This window comes from Typopeltis vanoorti, chromosome 7 (assembly GCF_054136105.1).
Source record: "Typopeltis vanoorti isolate ZY-2024b chromosome 7, IOZ_Tvanoo_1.0, whole genome shotgun sequence".
NCBI lineage: Eukaryota > Metazoa > Arthropoda > Arachnida > Uropygi > Thelyphonidae > Typopeltis > Typopeltis vanoorti.
In genome coordinates this window covers 63,117,032-63,137,112 of record NC_143555.1, presented here as the reverse complement: position 1 = coordinate 63,137,112, position 20,081 = coordinate 63,117,032, and the positions used below count along the sequence as shown (strand labels likewise).

The 20,081-nt window shown below is 37.6% G+C and overlaps 1 protein-coding gene across 1 annotated transcript in view; it reads left to right on the top strand.

Annotated features, from left to right (window-relative positions):
- Nucleotides 1-19,106, top strand: part of LOC150104729 (lysosome membrane protein 2-like) — a 431,261-nt gene extending 412,155 nt beyond the window's left edge. Inside the window, exon 14 of the mRNA XM_090395911.1 lies at nt 18,160-19,106. The gene's annotated coding sequence lies outside the window, so the exon portion shown is untranslated. The remainder of the gene's footprint in view (nt 1-18,159) is intronic.
- The last annotated feature ends 975 nt before the right edge of the window (nt 19,107-20,081 follow it).

The window sequence follows — 20,081 nt, the reverse complement described above, 5'->3', positions numbered from 1 at the left end:
GCAATTTGATTCTGTAGATGAGCTTGCTATTTCTATTAATCAGCAGATAGATCTGAGCTATGGCTTTAGATGCCTTTGCGCACACAGACTTGATGTGTGTGTGCAAAGATAGCTTTTTGTCGAGAATTACACCCAGGTAATTTGTTTCTGTCTGCCAGGGAATTTTAGTATTGAATAGGACTGTGTGAGAGGACTTGAAAGTATCGTTAAAGGTAGCGAAAGAAAAGAGTGACAGAGTTAGAATGGTGAGTCTGTTACCGCGGTATGACAGAGAGGAGTTTAGAAGGAGGGCCATAATCGCAAATGATATTATGCGCAGGTTATGCGGACAGTGTGGTGTGGAATTTGTGGACGTGTGGAATGAGTTTGATGGGCGAAAGGACTTATACAAGATGGATGGACTGCATTTGAATGGACTTGGTGTGCGGAGACTGGAAAAAGTGTTGCTGAATGAAGTGAAAATGGATGTGCAGAACCAGGGAAACTAGAACTACCAAGGAGGGGGGGAAGTGGATATCCAGACATCAGTGAGACAGTTGAGTGTAAAAATGTATTTAATGTACATGAGCCAGCAATAAGGACAAAAAATGGGAATGGGATATTTAGAATAACGCATCAAGATAGGGGTGGAACAAAGTTAACACTGCAATTCATGTATACTAATGCCAGGAGTATTAGGAACAAGAAGGAAGAATTTTTGGCCTTGATTGGCTCTTCCTGGCCACAGGTTATTGGCATTAGTGAAACATGGCTGACGGAAGATGATATAGTTAGTGGGATAGAATGTGTAGGTTATAGTATGTTTAGGAGGGACAGAGAGAATAAAATTGGGGGAGGGGTGTTATTGATGATAGCTGATGAACTGCAGCCAAGGAGAATTGAAGTATTGCAGGATAGTGAAAGGAGCTCATTTGAGGCTATTTGGTGTGAGATTGATACTGGCAGAATAAAATATACAGTTGGGTGCTGCTATAGACCAGGTGATGGAATAGATGGTGGAGATGGTATGCATAAACAAATTGATGAAATGAGTGGAAGGAGGGTAATTATTATGGGGGGTTTCAACTATGGTAACATTGATTGGAAGGAGGAGAGGACACATGTGAGGAAGGAAATGGATTTTATTCAATTATTAAGGGATAACTATCTGAAACAGCATGTAATTGAAAATACTAGGGGTGTGAGAGTGCTTGACCTGGTAATAGTATCTGAGAATTTGACTGTAATGAATATGACCATGTTGCCACCTATTGGTGAGAGTGATCATAAGGTCTTGACCTGGGAGGTGGCTAAAGGTGTGAAATTTGTGATTAAGACAGGGTATATGTGGAATTACCGTGCTGGCAAGTATGACAAGCTTAGGAGATTGCTTGGATCAGTGCCATGGCATGTACAACTGCAAGGGCTGGACGTCGATAGAGCATGGGAAGTGATCAAAGAGCATTTACAAGAGGTTATGGCTGATTGTATACCTAAGGTCCGAATAGTGAAACAAGGAGGGGTTAAATGGATGAATAACACCATTAAGCTTGAGCTGCAAAAAAAGAAGCAACTATAGAGGGAATTTAAAGAAAGGGGTGACCTGCAGGCACACGAACGCTATAAAGTACAGGCTAGAAGGGTAACGAGTGTGGTAAAAACAGCAAAAGCCGATTATGAAAGGAAACTAGCTATGCAAGCAAAAGAGAATCCCAAACAGTTCTTTCAATATGCTGCAAGCAAGAAAAAAACTGTACATGGCAAAATGATTTTAAGGAATGACGATGGTAAAGAGTTCACTGAACCAGTCGATATAGTGGAGTTACTGAGCGCGCACTTTGCAAAAGTATATCATCCAGGTGGTGACGTTGAAAAAATGAAGGAACCATTAGTTTATATGGGAATTGTGATGAATGAAGTGGAGGTGAATAGTCTATTACATAACCTTAATGTGAATACATCTGTGGGATTGGATGGTATACCGGCACGGGTCTTGCATGAAGCGGCTAATGAATTATCAGTGCCCTTGACCATGTTGTTTAATCTGAGTCTCAGGTCTGGCTTAGTCCCGAAGGCGTGGAAAGAGGGGAAAATAGTTCCACTGCATAAAGGAGGATCCAAGACTATGGTTGCAAATTACAGACCGCTCAGCATATCAGGAGTCGTTGTCAAGGTCTTGGAGAAAGTAGTCAAGGGAAAAATACAGGAATGGATTGATGAAAATGAGATACTGTACAGAGGACAGCATGGCTTTGTGAAGGGTAGATCATGCCTCAGTAACTTGCTCAAGTTTTATAACAGGGTGACGGCTGAACTGGATAAGGGAAATGGGTTTACAGTGATACTGCTGGACCTGGCAAAGGCGTTTGACAGGATACCACATGGAATTCTAATCCGTAAACTACAACATATGGGAATGGATATAGGGTTGGTGAGATGGATAGCTGGGTGGTTGATGGAGAGATATCAAAGAGTAGTTTATTCAGGAGTAGAGTCCAAAAAATGACCTGTGACTAGTGGTGTGCCACAGGGTTCTGTTCTTGGACCACTGCTGTTTAATCTGTTCATTAACGATATAGGGAATGGTCTAAGTGGGACAGTTCATTTGTTCGCTGATGATGCAAAGTTGGGTAGGGCGATAGTGAATGCAGAAGATGTCAAAGTCTTGCAAGATGACTTAGATAGATTGGAGTTCTGGACTAAGGAGAATGGATGTCAATTTAATGTGACAAAATGTAAGGTTATGCATTTCGGAGTGAAAAGATTAGCAGCAGTATACCACATTGGTGGAACTGTACTCCAAGAGATTGATGAGGCCAGGGACTTGGGAGTGTTGGTGGATAGGGAGATGAAGTTTAGGGGGCACATTGCGAAAGTAGCTAAATCAGCTCATCAACTCACTTGGTTGTTGAAAAATACCTTGACGAGCAGAGAAAAACAAGTTATTGTACCTCTGTACTGAGCCCTGATAAGACCTCATCTCGACTACTGTGCCCAGATTTGGTCACCTCGGTTCCTTCTTGATGGGGAGGAGGTTGAGAGGATCCAGAGGCGAGTGACTAAGATGATAGCAGGTCTATGGAATGCGCCATATGAGAACAGGTTGAAGATTTGTGGGTTGCAGAAACTAGTTGATAGGCAAAAAAGGGGAGATATGATTGAGACATTCAAATTGCTAAAAGGATTCTAAAGGATTAATTCAGATGATATTTTTGAGATCAGGACTGGTGGTGGGAGAACTAGGGGACACCCATGGAAGCTGGGCAAGTGCGTGGTTAGCAGGGGTGTTAGAGCTGGGTTCTTTACTTTTAGAGTGGTAAATGAGTGGAATAAGCTGCCAGAGTCTGTTGTGGGTGCTATGACAGTGAGCGAGTTCAAGGCAAGGTATGATAGATACTGTGAGAATGTTGAACAGCTGTGTGAACATGATGTTTAGGGCCTCCCTCGATGAGTCTAAGGACTCCTGGAGTAGCCCGTGGTAATAATAATAATAATAGTAACACATCTCCTGCAGGAGACATTGGCCTTTTTGAGAAAAGAACGGCTGAGCTTTTCAGGGGATTGACTTCCAGTCTCCACTTGGAGAACCAGCCCTCCTTAGAAGGTTTTCTTGAAGCTTTCTGTTAATGAAATGGGGTCTGAGAGATCTGGTTAGTATTGCCGTATCGTCTGCATACACGGCCAAAATGGAAGTCATCGGATTGTGTGGGATGTCTAACATGTATACAGAAAACAGCAATGGAGCCAGTAGAGATCCCTGCAGCACTCCAGCAAAGATATGGCACTGGGACAACGTAGAACCGTTGATTTTCACTTGCATTGATCTATTCTGAAGATATGAATGGATTAGATGAATCATTTTTAGTGATGTATCAGTTGAGATAAGTTTGTGCAGGAGACCAAAATACCAGATTTTGTCAAATACTTTGGATAGGTCTAGGAAAACAGCTTCCGTACACTGGCGCCAGTTGTAGCTGGTGGTGATGTATTCGACAATTCTGTGGATTTGCTGAGTAGTACTATGGTGTTGCCAAAAACACACTGTTCTTTAGGGAGGATGTTTAGGTCATTTACTGAGGTTTGGAGTCATGAAAGGATGACCTTCTTTGCAACCTTACCCAGATTAGAGATAAGCCTGATTGGACGATAATTTTGCGGTAGGTGTGGATCTTTGCCTGGCTTATGAATAGAAATTACATCAGCCAGTTTCCAGGTGGAAGGAAAATAGTGAAATCTTAAGATTGCATTTATTATACTGGTTAGATACACTACAGCTTTCTGAGGCAGCAGCTTGATCACCCTGTTTGAGATGCCATCTGGTCCAGGAGCTTTATTGTTCTTAATTTTTTTAATAATATCATATAATTCAACAGGTGATGTGGGTGCAATATGGTCAGTGCTGGTATCTGTGAGATTTAAAGCATGTCTGACCTGTCTGTGGATTTTGTACAAGTGATTGAAATCTAAGTTGTTATAAGAGGGCTTTTCAAGAGAAAACTCATGAAAAGCCCTCTTATAACACTGCTCTTCAAGAGACTTTAGTATGGCTTCTGCCTTATCTACATCTGTGTGAACTAAGCCCTGGTTTGAGATTATGGGGGAGGAACTGTTTTTATTTCTGATTTTCTCAGTAACCCCCAGATAGAGTGATCAACAGGAGAGATAGAGGATAACTTTTTATCCCAAACTTGGTTTCTATGAATTTTAAGCGCATCTCTAACTTCCCCATTTATCCTGTTTAGAGCTGTTTTATCTTGTGGTGCACGCGTCTTACGGAATCTTTTCCTAGCTCTGTTTTTGTCTCTGATCAAGTTCATGATGTCTTCAGGCAAACGATCTGGCTTGCAGGCAGATTTATAGGAGGTAGCTACCTTTATAGCAGAATTAATTTGTTGTGTGAGATTTGTAACTGCAGTTTCTACTTCTTCTTTTGTGCTTATGTGAGGAACAGGTCCAGTATAATCCTTGAGTGCTGCTGACAGTCTTTCCCATGCAATGTAGGAGTGAGAAGGAGGACACAGGTATTCTTGATTTCCCAGCTGTAGTAGAATTGGATTGTGATCGGATGATAGTTCATCCATAGATATGATGCTGTATAGAAGTTTAATATCCTGCAGGATAGCTATATCCAGGATGTCAGCAGCGCCGAACATATTGAGATGAGGTGGTTCGGTGGGGCCTGCCACAATAGCGTTGCTTGATCCTAAGTAATTGGAAAGGATGTAACCATTCTTGTTTGTGGTTGTACAATTCCACGCAGGATGCTTGGCATTCAGATCCCCGGCAATAATGGCGTGCTCTCTGATGCATAAGATGGCATTTAGGCCAGAGTGAAGTAGAGATTTTTGGGGAGGGTTGTAAGCTGAGTAGATTTTCAATTTGCTAGTGGAGCTGGTGACTACTTCCATGCCTGTGATCTCAAGGTTAGTGGTTGAAGGATTGCTCACAGAGTGGTGCTGAATGTAGTTTTTAATGAAGATGGCAGTGCCGCCGCCTCTGTAGAGTAGTCTGTCATTTCTGTATAGGTGATAGCCCCTTATTGTAGGATTGTCTGAGGATCTTAAATGAGTTTCACTGATTAAAAATAACATTTGGTTGATACCTATATGTGAAATCTCGGAGTTCCAGAATTTGTTTTTGAGGCCATTTGCATTCCAAGCAGCTATCTGAAGAGATGCTGGAATGAGTTTGTTGCTATTCATTTATGAGAGCTGTGTGGATGACCTGCGTTTCACGAAGAAATCTTTCAGTGGAGGTTTCAGTAGAGTTTGATAGGCTGAAATTTTGTAGCATGTTTGCTAGTGAGGCCGTAATAACAGCTGTTAGATTTTTAGGTGCTGTTGGTTGATTTTGTTCCGGTATTGGCCTATTTGTGTGGATCACATCGGCATAAATTCTTGTTTGCTTTTGGGTGTCTCTATTTTTGGAGGTCTCTGACTGTGGTCGCTGAGTCTCCGGTTTTGATGCCTGGGCCTCTGTTGTTCTGATACTGTAGGAGGAGGGCTGATTGACTGCCTCCATCCATCTGTTCTTTGGGTGCTGAGTACATCCTTTGTACTTCGCCTATATTTTATAGTTTTTTATACTATATTCGGCACGAAACTTTCTGATTCCAATCCTTGAGTTTCTTATTCGGTTTTAAAACAATGTGGGATCTAATATCCCCTTAATTTAAATAATGTTTATATCACCGAAATGAAGCCTGTTGGCTCTTTATCTTTATATATTTAGGTAACTTAATGGGTGCACCTTTTGGACAACTTGTATAGCAGAGTATATAAGTTTTTTTCGCTATACCCTTTGGTATTAATTTGGTCTAACTACTCACTGATGAAGCCTCAAAAAAGGCTGAAACTGGTCTGGGTAGTGACCACCCATCATAATGTAATAACAGCATACATTTCCTAGGAAATGTGTTTTTACATTATGGAGTATACCAAGAATAGTGATCAGAACTTTACCTGCCTTTGCAACGAGTTGCCCGTGTTTGTACTACGTTCTAGGACTACTTGCATTAGCTCGCGCTAGTATTCGCTGATACTTTTATAGTTTTTTATACTATATTCGGCATGAAACTCTCTGATTCCAATTCTTGAGTTTCTTATTACGTTTTAAAACAATGTTGGATCTAATATTCCCTTAATTTAAATAATGTTTATATTGCCGAAATGAAGCCTGTTGGCTCTTTATCTTTATATATTAAAAACATAATATTTTTTTATCATTATTTTGTATTATTTTTAATTCAATTTAAGTGTATTGCTATTGTAAAAATGATGAAAAATATCCCGATTTTTTAACGTACCACTGTATTATTCACCAACAAGTACTATGTAGTAAAAGATTAAACACAAAAGATGTTTTAGATATTACATTTAAATTGTTAATTCTGCTTGAGGAAAAGCCCTGCAACAGTGGTTATTTAAATTACAGGCAGATGATGATAGGGAATTTCTGTTGTACAATAATGTTCACTGGCCCAGCAGAAGTCAATTTTTAGAAAGATTTCTTGTATTAATTAACGATATAAAAAATCTTCTTGATGAAAAAGGAGATATTTATCCACAATTGAGTGATAAAAGATAGTTGTTACACTTATCATTTTTAGTAGATTTCTGTACGAAATTAAGCAATTTAAATTTAGATTTACAAGGTAGAGATAAAAATTTAATTGACATGTTAAGTTCACTAAAAACTTTCCAACAATACTTTTATTAAAGAAAAATATAAATGACTGCAAATTTAGACATCTCCCATATTTATTAAAATTTTTTGAACAAAATCAAGAAATGCTTTGCTATGATTTAAAAGAATTTATTTGTGAAATAGAATAAATTCTTTTAAATCATAGTGAGAAAAAAAATAGCTGTTTGATATAAACCAAGCTGAAGTAGAACTTGAGATAATAAACATTCAGAAGAATAGTTTACATTTAAAATGAATAAACAATGAAGTCATTTGGAAGTATGCACATGAAAAATTCCCAATATTAATTGATATTATAAGCGAAAAAGTCTGTCGTGTTTTGGATTGACATACTTGTCAGAATCCGCTTTTTCAAATATGACCGTCATAAAAAATCAATTAAGTAACCAAATTACAAATAATCATTTGGATGATTGTCTGTGATTGGCCACTTCTTCATATCAACTTGACTATGAAAATATTGCGAGGTCCAAACAATGCCAAATTTCACATTAACTTTTTTTTTTTTTTAATCAACCAGCATTTCCTATAACTTGTGAGTTTGTAATCAATCTGTTGTTTTTTCTAACTTTGGTTTTCCAAAATAGAGAAATAAATATTTTATTCGATATATTTTTTTTTTTTTTTTTTGTTGTATTAAAATAATTAAAAGTGATAAATAAATTTTTAAATACACAAATAAAGTTTTTAGTTGTGTATTTTTTTTAGTTGTTTATTTGTGCATAATCAGATATCAGGTTGGGGGAATGTGATCTATATAAGAGAGTAGATCGCCGAATAACTTTTTATAGAAAAGTAGCTCGCATAGTAAAAAAGATTGAACACCTCTGCTTTATACTAATGCCAGGAGTATTCGGAATAAGGGAGAGGAATTGGTGGCACTGATAGCATCAGCCTGTCCAAATATTATTGGGATCACTGAGACGTGGTTGACAGAAGACGATATAATAACAGGAATAGAAGTTGCTGGTTACAGTATTTTTCGGCAGGATAGGAAGGGAAAGCATGGTGGTGGAATACTGCTTATGATAAGTGATGACCTGTGTCCTCTAAGAGTGGAGGCTTTGGAAAGCAGTGACACTAATGATTTTGAAAGTATATGGTGTGAGGTGGAGGTGGGCAAGACAGGATATTTAGTGGGGTGTTGCTACAAACCAAGGAGCACAGAGGGTGGGGACCAGGAGATGTTGAGACAGCATACATTTGAGTGTGGCAAGTGCAAGAAGAATGTTTGTTATGGGAGATTTTAACTACAGCAGTATAAATTGGGGAGAGGAAGATGCATGTAGCAATAAGGGAATGGAATTTCTAGAATTCTTGAGGGACAAATGTCTTAGGCAACATGTAACAGAGGGAACAAGAGGTTCAAGAGTTTTCGATTTGGTTATAGCATCAGAAGAGTAGATAATAACTGAGATCACATTTCTCCCACCATTTGGAGAGATGTGATCTCTCCAACTAGTGGAAGAGATGTGATTTTTTGACTTGGAAAATGAATAGACATGCAGGAGTATCAAAGAGACGGGAACGTATGTGGAATTATAAAGCAGGTAATTATAATAGTCTTAGACTTCAACTTGGAGAAGTTTCATTGAGGGAGGAATTGGAAGGCCGGGATATCATTAGTGCTTGTGAAATTGTGAAAAAATATTTGTTATCAGCAATGGTAAGCTGTATTCCATGAGTGAAGAGAGGACACAATTTGGAGTAAAGTGGATGACAAACAATATTAAACAGGAACTGCATATGAAAAAGAGGCTATGGAAGGGATATAAGGAGACAGGTTAAGAGAAGATGCATGAAGAATATAAGACACAGGCTAGGAGCGTGACTAGTATGGTATGGTATTGCAAAACTGGAATATGAGAAAAGATTTGCCCTTAGATCCAAGGAAAATCCTAGGGAATTTTTTAGCTATGTGGTCAGTAGCAAGAGAAATAACTGTGGACGAATGACATTGTGCGATAAAAATGGGAATAGAGTGACTGATGCAGAGGACCTAGTGGAATTGTTCAATGAACACTTTATTGGAGTATTTCATCCTGGAGGAATCAATTTGAATGTTAGAGGGATAGGGCAGTTTCAAAGTTTAGAGGTGCAGGAGGAGAGTGTCTTCCAAATACTGAGTACTCTGGATGTCAGTAAAGCTGTGGGACTGGATGGTATTTCACCATGAGTTTTAAGAGAATGTGCTAGGGAACTGACAGTGCCTTTGACTTGGCTTTTCAATGAAAGTCTGGTTGTGGGAAAAGTGCCCATGGAATGGAAGGAAGGTAAGATAGTGCCATTGCATAAGAGGTGAGGGGGCAAATGCAAAGCAAATGATCATTATTTGGGACTTCAAATGTAACAGTATAAACTGGGCAGCGTGCACTACCAAGGGAACTGAATTTTTGTATTTCTTGAGTGACAACTGTCTTAGGCAGATGTGGTGGAGCAAATGTGAGGATGAAAAGTTTGGACTTGGTCATAGCATCAGAGATTCTGATTGTGAATGAGATGTAATACTTGCCCAGTCTACTCATAGCGACTATGTGGACTTAGAGGATGAATGGATATGTAAAAGGTATCAAGGCAAACCAGCTTACAGCAGCAGTACAATGGATAAAAGAATTTGAAGGAAGAGAGAAGTCAGTAGTGCAAGAAATACTTAAGAAAAAAAATGTTGAACAATGGCAGATTGTATACCTCAAGTGAAGAAGATAAAGTGATTTGAGGTCAAATGGATGGCAAGAGAAATTAAAGAGTAATTGCAGATGAAAAAGAAATTGCAGAAGATATATAAAGAGAGAAATGGAGAACAATTCCATATGAAATGGCTCACACTAGGAAAGTAACTAGTATTGTAAGAAGAGAAAAATTGGAATATGAGAGGAGACTAGCACTACAATCCAAGGAGAATTCCAAAAAGTTTTTATGCTATGTGTCAAGTAGGAGATAAAATGATTGTGTACGAATTACTTTGCTGTATGGAGATGAGACTTAGATGACTAATTCAGATGACATAGTGGAGCTATTTAATTAGCATTTTATTAGTGTTCCATCGGCCAGCAGGCTTTATTTCTAGAAGGATAATGAGCAGTGAAGTGTTAGAAGTGAACGATGATGATGTATTCCAAATATTGAAGACACTAAATGTCAATAAGCAGGGGGACCAGATGGAATTTCACCGTATGTTTAAAGAATTGTGCTATTAACTTGGCTGTTTAATGAAAGTCTTATAATGGGAAAGCTTCCTGGAAATTGAAGGAGAGTAAGAGCATGTTATTGTATAAAGGTGGTGATAGACTGGAGGTATCAAACTATAGGCCCGTTTGTATTTCTTCTGTAATTATGAAAATTTTGGAGGAATTAGTAAGAACATACAGCCATACAGAATTGGGCAGATGAGGTCAATATGATTTTTAAAAAGACCAGCATAGATTTGTTAAAGGGTGCTCTTAGTTGTAATGTGGTTACATTTTACAATATTGTAATAAGAGCAGTGGATGAGGATATAGCATATATTGTCATTTTTTTATTTTTATTTTGCAAAAGCATTTGACAGAGTGCCACGTGATTAGTTGGATTTTAAGTTGCAACATATTGGTTTGGATATTAGGCCTTTCTTACCATCGATTGTTAATCGATGGTAAGAAAGGCAAAAGTGATGCAAAAGTGACAGAAGTTAAAAAACAAAGTGCAGTTAAAGAAAAGGTGGCAATTGGCGTTGACTGCAAACAAACGTGTATGGCTGGCAACAAAATTGAGAGAATGAATGAGACCCAAAATGTGAAGCAAGATTCGAAAGTTGAGTTGGTTAAGATGAGGCAAGAGATGAAATGGATGCGGAATGAAGTTAGGAGAATTCAAGATATGTATGGAAGCGTGAAACTGATGAAAACGAATAATATTGGTATAAAAGAGGTAACGAAAGACCCACAAGTGGCATTGTATGGTGATTCAATTATTAAAGGTGTGCTAGACGAGAAGATGCACAAAGTTTGTTTTACTGGAGGTAGAATGAGTAGCGTGATTGAGCATTATTATTATTATTATTATTCAGGCCTCCATAGAGTCAAAAGACTCATCGCGACAAATGCTAATGACGAATCATTAGCAACGAGAAGGAAGAGAGCAAAAGAATTGGTAGTTGTAATAGCTACAAATGATTTGACTGCAAACAAGGAACACATCAGATTGGATATCAGGAGGTTGTTGAGACAGATAAAAGAGAATAGTGTGATAGGAAAGGTAGTATGTGTGCTGCCCAGGTATGACAGTGGTAAGATGAGATGGAGAGCAAGGATTATGAATATGTTAGTGGAAATGTGTGAGGAGAAAGGAATGCAGTTTGTTAATGTGTGGATTGAGTTTGAAGGATAAAGTGAACTGCATAGGAGCGATGAACTACATTTGAGTGGTTTTTGTGTGAGTCGCTTGGAGAGACTGCTAATGGAAGGTAGAGAATTGAGTGCAGAGAATGAATCTGATCAGGTGGGAAGCAATATGGAAGAACGGAAGAGTAAGACAGGAAAGACTGAAGAAGTGTTTGTGAATGAAGAGGTGAGCGGCATGAGTATAGAGAATGAGAGAACAGACATGCAAGACAGACAGGGAAACAGGGAGGTTCAGGGTGGACAGAGGAACACAGCATGAGAAAGGTAGATGCTTCAAGAGGATGTGAATGCATATGTAGACAAAAAGGGAAGGGGATGACTTGGAATGAAGGCAAAACAGTTGAATTTGAAGAAAGTTCTAAGAAGAATAAGGAGAAAAGAAATCACTTGAATTAAGCATAGAGAAGTCACATCAGATTTGTGGTATCAGTGGAACTAATTGTGGATCCAGGAATAAGCTGCTGTGTTAGTATACAAATGCAAGAAGTGTAAGAAATGAGGCAGATGAAATGGTTGCATTAATCGAGCCTGCTCAATCAAAAATTGTTGGAATAAGTTAGACATTGTTGGATGAGGATGACATCCTGACAGGAATAGAGATGAAAGGGTATGGTGTGTTTCGTGAGGATAGAAAGGGAAAAGAGGGAGGTGAGGGAGATGCTATTGATGATAGAGAAAGAGTTATGTCCATACAATATAGAGATGCAAGAGGGAAATAGTGCCAGTGATTTTGAGGTTTTGAGGCAGTATGGTGCGAGATAGAGGTGAATAAAATGAAATATTCAGTTGAATATTATTATAGACCTGGTAGTGTGGATAATAGTGACTATGAAATGTATAATCAAATTAGCCAATCAAATCAGAAAAGGGTGATCATTATGAGCGATTTTAATTATCGCAACATAGACTGGGATGATGAGATAGCAATTGGAAGTAAAGAAAATCAGTTTCTTGAGTTTTTGAGGGACAACTACTTCAGACAGTATGTAACAGAGGAAATACGAGGATTTAGGTTCTTTGATTTGATCATCTCATCAGAGGATGTAATTATAAATGAGGTGTCAAATCACCCTCCAGTTGGTGAGAGTGACCATGAAATGATTACCTGGGTGGTTGCCAGCAGTTTGAGGACCTCTGTGAGAATAGGGTACATGTGGAACTACAAGGCTGGTGATTATGAGGAGCTGAGGAGACAGCTTGCATGTGTAGCATGGAATAAGTAGATAGTCGGGAAACAGATCAATGTAGCTTGTGGGTATTCAAGAACTCTCTAGTAGAAGCAATATCTAAATGTATTCCAAAGGTCAGAAGATTAAATAAGGTAAGTGTGAAATGGGTGAATGAAGAAATTAAGCATGCGATAAACAGAGAAAAAGGGCATTATGGAGTTAGCATAAGAGAAGTGGTAATAACTAATTCCATGAAGATTACAAAGACCAGGCAAGGCAGGTGACTTGGTTGGTAAGGGTAGCAAAAGTGAAGTATGAGCAGCAGTTAGCTAATTGAGCCAAAAAGAATCCTAGGGAGTTCTTTCAATATGTAGCCAGCAAAATAAAAGTAATGATTATGGAAAGATGACATTGATTGGAGATAATGGTATAAGGACAACTCCTGCAGAAGATATAGTGGAGATACTTAATGAGCAGATCATAAAGGTCTTTCATTCTAGTGAATGTGAGATCATGGAGAGTTTGAGAGCAGTTGATGATGGAGAGGAGAGACTGACTGTAAGTGAGCAAGAGACATATAGGGAATTGAGCAAACTAGATATTAATAAAGGCTGTGGGACTTGATAATATATCACCATGTATTCTGAAGGAATGTGCCAGGGAGTTGATAGGGGAGGTGATAGAACTCAAGCATCAAATTATAGGCCTATCTGTGGGTCAGGTGTTGTGGTTAAGTTGTTGGAGAAGCTTGTGAGAACTAGGGTCCAGAATTGGGTTGAAAACAATGGCATTATCTTTGGACAGCATGGATTTGCTAAAGGGAGGTCATGTTTTACTAATCTAGTTACTTATTACAATAAGGTGACAGCTTCCTTGGACAGAGGAGAGGGATACACAGTAATACGATCTTGCGAAGGCTTTTGATAGTTTACCAAATGATAAGTTGATAGTCAAACTAGAGCAAATGGGGTTGGATATTAGATTAGTGCATTGGATCAGACTGGTTATCTGGTAGGTATGAGCAAGTTGTGTATGGGGGAGCAATATCCCCGAAAAGGAAAGTCACTAGCGGTGTACCTCAGGGGGGGGGGTCTGCTTTAGGGCCATTACTGTCTAACTTGTATGTTAATGATATTGGTGAAGATCTGGATTCAGTTGTTTGCAGATAATGCAAAGTTGGGATGAACCATGAAGAGTAGAGAAGATGTTGTGGCCTTACAAGAAGATTTGAATAAATTGAGTGATTGGGCAAGGGAATGGGGATCAAGTTCGATTTTGCAAAATTAAGGTTTTAAAATTTGGGAAACAAAGATGGGATGTAGAATTTATGCTTGGTGGAGATGTATTGTTGGAGGTGGAGGAAATGAGAGATCTTGGGGTGATAGTGGATAAGGATCTGAAATTTAGGGGACACAATGCCAAAATTGTAGAAGTAGGGAAATTCTTGTTCCATTGTATAAGGCTTTGATTCGGCTACACATGGACTTCTGTGCACAGATTTGGTCACCTGGTTTTCAAAAGAACGAAGAGATGTTGGAAAGGGTCCAGATATGGCCGACTAAGGTAGTTTCTGATCTCTGGAATGTCGAATATGAGGAAAGATTGAGAAGATGCAATTTGCTGAGTCTAGTGGATAGGAGAAGGAGGGGTGATATGATAGAGATCTACAAAAGTTAATAAGGGGTTGTTATAGGATCAATGTTGGAATGCCTTGCCTAAGAGTGTGGTGTCTGCAGAGAAATTGAGTTTTTTTAATGTGCGGTATGATGAGCTGTGTGTATAATAAAAGGATCTCCTAGATGAGTCTTTGACTCCATGGGATCTTGGGGTAATAATAATAATAATAATCATTTTACAGTTATATCTGACTTTCATAGACATTATCAAGACAACATTAAGACACAAGTTGTCTTGAACTCTAAAAATTAAATGAATTACCAGTTTCTTAAGTAATGAATGAAATATGAAGAGGCTGTGTTCCCAACAGCAAGAAATTTCTGATATAAATGACTGCTCATTTTACTGACCGTTAATCAAACAAAGGTTTTTGTGCACAGTATAAGTGGCTAAATTGTCAAATTAAGAACACTTGGAGTAGAAAAGAAGATGGGCATTAAGATCTCTAATGAATAGACAAACGATGAATTTACCTCTTTTGGTAAAAATAGACATCAACAGCTACTCTCTTAAAAAAAATAAATAAATAAAAAATAAAATAAAAAATCAATTATAAGGAAACAGCAGGGCATAAAACTGCTTGCAGAAGAAAGAGCTCCTTCAAAATCTGTGTTTAAAAAATTGATCTCATGAAAAATCAATAAGAGAAAAAAAATTATCACCATATATCGTTGGAAGAACGACGGTACATTGCGCCCTTCGATTGGAATAGGCCTAAGTTCGATTCTCGTCGCGACGGGAGGAATCTTTATCTGGGAGATTTCAATCGAAGGTGAGTTAGCCGATCTCATACGGAGGTAGCAGGGTTTTTTCTCCCGGAAACTCGGGTTTTTCATCCCACATACAGACAAATTGGCCCTTCAGAACACACGCAATTTATAGACAAAAAAATATAGTAGTTGTGGTGGAGGTGGGCGGTGGATGGCGTTGATTCGTAGTAGAGGTTCGGTGTAGTAGTTGAGACAGCTGTAGGTGTCCTCCCGCGATGAGTCTTCGGACTCCTTGGAGGTGTCACGAATAATAATAATAATAATAATAATAATATATAAGATGGCCAGAGAAAATCAGCCCTTTCATCATTTTGAATGAAATTGACCTACAAGAATTAAATGGGATTAGCATGGCTCATAGTCTTCCTTCAACTAACACTTCTATTAACATTCTGATCCACATTAGTTATGAAATGAGAAAAATATGTGTTAATAAAATTATTATGATTGTTCATCATAATAATTTGAATTATTATTTGAACTTATTTGAAGATTCATAAATAAAATTTCATTTATTAATCTTCAAATAAGCATATAATTTGAATAAGCATATAATTCAAATTATAAGTCTTATAATTTGAAGTCTTAGTCTTATCTTCTTTATGAAGTGGAACAGTTTTGTTCTATTTCCACTCCTTTAGTACTAAGGTCAATCTAAGACTCATGTTAAAAAAGGTAAGTTAAATCTGTTGTCAATTCTCTTGAACATTTTCTCAAGACAAGTGTTGATATACCATCAATTCTTACACCTTATTGACATCAAGTTTACTCAATTGCTCACTCAATCACCATCAGTTGCTCTTCCCAGTGAATTATGTTACATTCACAAGGATGAAATACTTTAATGAATTGCTTATTTAAATATATCTATTATATGGTTATCATTCTGCCATTGTCACTGACCTGCATGATGGTTTCATAATCATTCTTTCTTCTGGCCACACATCAAAAAAATTCCCTTGATTTTTTTGGTCTCATTTTCTACCTGCTGCTCACACTGCTCTGTTGCTATCCACACCAAATGAGTCACCTTTCTTGCTCGTTCTTTGTATTTCTCATACAACTGATTATTGTTGACTCATCTTGTGCTTCTTCCACAATGCCTTTTTCTTCCAGATTGCATGCTTCACCTCTTCAGTCATCCATTCTACACCTACTTTATTTAAAATAATCTCCTTACCTTTGGAATACATTGAGACATTGCCTCTGCCAAATAGTTCAGTAGCACTGAATAACAAGCAATATTGATCTGCTCAGGGGCGCGCCAGCCATATGTGCAATGTGTGCGATGCACAGCCAGGACAGTAAAGGTGCCAAAGAGGAGGAAATACTTTAAAAAAAACGTTTTTTTCGAGTGATTTTTTTTATTGGAGGGGGAGTGCCAACTAAAATTTTGCACACAGGTGCCGGACACTACTGTCGTGCCCCTGGATCTGCTTTCCAATTCCAAATTCTCTAATACAGCTGCAAGCCATCTCCTGAGTTTGTCATAATCCTGTTATTGCCTTATAATTTCACATATATCCCTTCCCCTAGTAGTCCTGATATGGCTGGCCAGCATTCAAGTGATCACTTTATGGTTACTTTCACCAAAGGTGCAAGATTTGACATATCATTTACAATAACATTCTCTGATGAAATAATCAAATCCATGATCCTTGATCCTCGTGCTCTGTTTGTCTTCACAAAAACTGCATATCTCTCCATCTCTATTCCTGTTAGAAATGTCATTCTCATCCAACTTTCACTTATTCTGACAATTCTGACTATTGATGTCTATCATTGCTAATCTTACACTCCTCCCCAGACCTAAATGTCCCACATCCTTGACTGTCTCAGTCCTTTCTTGTACACTCACACATCCACTTCAATAACCATCATCCACACTTCTCATGCGGTCTCTCTCTCTTTTCACCCCAACTCTTCTCAAGCCCAGTTTCCCTGTGTATTTTGTGTTCCTTTTTTCTGATTCTCTTCACTCATGCCACATTTCCCCTTTCCGTTCACAATCTCTTCTACCTTACTATTGTGCTGTGCTTGTTCACATCACCTTTTGCTTCCTCAGGTCTTCCATTCACTTGAATCATTACTCTCTCTTCTCTCTTGCTTACTAAATAACTTAAGGAAATTACAACGTAAAATAGAATATATATTAAATTAAACTTTAATATATTTCCAACATTTCGGCAATGTCACGTTGCCATCTTCAAAGGAACTTACAATAAAGACACATGCACACAGGCACTAAACCCAGTAAATGAGAAATGAAGCGAGGAAGCTATGGTTTTCCTAAACGTCCTGATGGTGCCCCCTAGCGGACTATGTAGGTATTCTTGGTCATCGGGCTGAAGGTCTCCTGATGTAAGCCTCCCAAATTTGGGGCAGTCTCATGCAACCAAATTTGTTGAGGCTGATTCCATGAATAGTCTTTCAAATTTAAACCTGCTACGGTGTACTATTGTGACTTTCTTCCACTGTATTCTGTGGCATATATCCAGAGCATGGTCTGCAAGACCAGAATGGCTGACTGGTGAAACTGGATGTAGTCCTTGTGTTCTGAAATTCTGATATTCGCTGTCTGCCTGTTTGGCCAAAGTAGGACAACTTACAGCTTTAAGTGACCTGGTATACAACAGGTAGATCTAGGGGGAATGGTTGGTCTTTAGTGGAGCGGATAAGGGATGGGATGCCAATTTTTTATATAAAAAATTGTACGTTGTAATTTCCTTAAGTTATTTAGTAAGCATGTACAACCAACGTCTAAGCCTTTCTACAAGAATCTCTTCTCTCTTGCAGCAACATTTTCTTCAGCTGACACACACCAAATCCGTTTGAATGTGGCATACCTCTTTTATCTGAATTAGTATATGAATTAATATTTTCTGATTTTAATAAGTTTAACATAAACAGACTATTAATATCACTATTGTAATGATGTATACTGTAAATCATTACATTATCTTTTTTTATTTCTTTCAGTTGAAGACCATAAATACCAAATTTTTACTATCATGTTGTCTTAAAGCAATTGCTGTATTAATTAGCAAATTAGCAGATGAAATGCTCAAAATATCTGTTTCTACTATTTATAAAAGTTCTAGTGAGAGCAGCATCCAATTTATTTTTGAAAAAATAAAAAATGAATTGGATGCCGTATTTTTTTTCACATGTTAGTGTTGCTTAATTACTACAATACCAACATGAGAAGAAAAAAAAGCATTTTTATACATATTTCTTGTTTTTATAACCTTAAAAATCATAAATTCATAAATTCCTTGTTCTTTGATTGAGAAATATATTTGTACCATTTGAAATCTGTTGTACAGTTTTTTTTGTTTTATTTTTTTTTTTTTTTATTCAAAAGATGTTTACTGAAGCTATTTCAGCCATCTTCGAAACTCATCTTAATTAGAGATATGCTGTATTTTTTCACATAAAAGAAAATTATTTAGCAAGTTGAATATTTAAAAATGAAGTATTTTAAAATTTCATCATACTGATGAATTAATAATCATAAGAACCAAATTTTACAATATCATTCAGCTTAGCATATATTAAACTTTCTGATGTAAGCCAGCAAGGTTTGCATAAGAAGGTTCACACATTTTTGAAGCTTTCACATTTCTAATAAATTTTTCAATAATTCTGAGATATTAATTTAAAAATTCTTGTCAGATGAGTGACATTTATTTAGAGCTTAATCAGAACTAAATTTATAACTGAATTACAGCAATCAGCAGCTATTCTTCATGCCCTTTGAAAAATTAATATTACACTTATGTATTATTGTATATACAATGAAATGTAGCTGTCCTGGTTATATGTATATGTATTAATAAATGAAGACTGTACATGTTATAAAAGAAAATTGTATTTGTAAGTTATAATAAAAGGGGAAAAAAGGCTACCATTCCCAATTTACAAAATTTATGTATTACTGAAAAACATATTTATACTCTGCTATTATTAAACCATAATGTATTCTGAATTACATTGTAGGCTCTTGCATGATTCATGCTATTTCATTGTGGATTAAGTAGTGGAGATGCTGGGTTATGTGTGTCTCCCCATGATGAGCCCTTTCACTCCTTGAAGTGTAATATAATAATATAACATGCAGTTATTTATTCCATATTGGCACACTGTATAGGTAGTCATTTCTCATTATAACAAACTTATAGAGAGGAGTGGAATTAAAGGAGTGGAATTCATTGAAAGGGTGAAGCTTTATAGACATGCTTTACTGCCATGGGTGAGGTTAGGATGAGATAATATGGAAATCCTCTTCTAGCAGAACAAACACAGAACTTTTTCAAATAACTTCAGGAGTCCAGTAAACAAGGTGGGGATATCACACCAGGTGAAGAAAGAAGAAAGTTATCCCCTATCTAAAAGAATCTTAGCAAAAGGGGATATGGACTCATTGCCTATGTTTGCTATAGTCAGTTGACCAAATGCAAAAAAAAAAAAAAAAATCGAAAAAATGCTTTTGATGGTTTCATCAAGTAAACATAAAGGATGTTATATTTATGATTACTTGAGTATTATTATTATTTGACACCTCTAGGGTGTCCTAAGACCCATTGAGGGAGGGCACCTACTCTACAACTCTCCGTCTCCGCCACTCAACCTCATCCACAAACTGCCTCATCTACACCAATGCCATCTACTGTCCACCTTCACCACTATTATTTTCAGAGACAATCACAAACATCCATGCCCATGGTGGGATTCGAACCAACCTTCAGCCTTTTGGCTGGAGAGCGGATACACTAACCACTTGGCCAACCAGGCCGGCAAAATAAAACTAATGTCCCCCAAGGAGGCCGCAGCCCACAGTTTGGGAAGCGCTGATCTACACCAATGCCATCTACCACCGATCACCACCACTAGTATTTTCA